This window comes from Callithrix jacchus, chromosome 7 (assembly GCF_049354715.1).
Source record: "Callithrix jacchus isolate 240 chromosome 7, calJac240_pri, whole genome shotgun sequence".
Classification (NCBI taxonomy): Eukaryota; Metazoa; Chordata; class Mammalia; order Primates; family Cebidae; genus Callithrix; species Callithrix jacchus.
The window spans coordinates 158388951-158389851 of record NC_133508.1 but is presented as its reverse complement, the minus strand read 5'-3'; positions in this window follow the sequence as shown (position 1 = coordinate 158389851).

The window sequence follows — 901 nt, the reverse complement described above, 5'->3', positions numbered from 1 at the left end:
CTTTCCTTTCAGCTACAAAGTGGAGATACAGTACTAAACAACCTCACTGGGTTGCTTAGCTTGCTGGGTTGTTTACTGGTTGGTTAATTAATATCTATAACATACTTAACAATGTTTCTATGAATGCAAGAACTTCCTGTAAGCACATAGTACAGAGTAGTTATTATTAAGTAATGATAAATAAAAAGCAGTAGTATAATTCTTTTTTTAGTTTAGGAAATGCTTGCACCTAGCTTTTCTCATCTAAAATTCATTAAAACCCCGAAAGGCTGATAATATCCCCATTTTAGGGATGGGGACAGCAAAAAACAAGGAGATAAGAACACCTAGATATATCAGAGACCCAGCTTTTTGTAGACTGACTGACCTAGGTGATACATGAGGTCCTGAAATTGTTCATTTATTCACACATACAACAAATACTTATTTACTTCTTACCATAAACCATTCAAGGAGCCTGGAGATATAGCATAAACAAGCAAAAACATACACAAATATTTGCCTAGAAATATTCAAATGTAGGGTATTTTATAGAATATGTAACACAGAAAATAGAAAAATAAAATATGAAAATAGCCTAATTTTTAAGGTTTTTCTTTTTCATGGTTAACGGTTCATAGTTAATGGGGAGTACCCATTAACTCCCACCTTCCTTCTCAGCTCCTTCCCAAGACTTAAAGTATCGGGAACTAGAAAATTGTGATTCAGCTTGGGCGGAATGCCCCTCCAGCGCCAAGGCTTATTCGAAGCCCCAGATTCAGAGGAGCCGGCCAGACCTTGGCAGTGTATGAAGGTGGAAGCAGAGGTCGCGGAACCAGTGTTCCGGCCGCTGTGGTTGTCTGGGGGAAGCTGATTCTGGGGACCGGTTGCGGAAGGCTCCTGCGCTATTTCCGGCCACCTC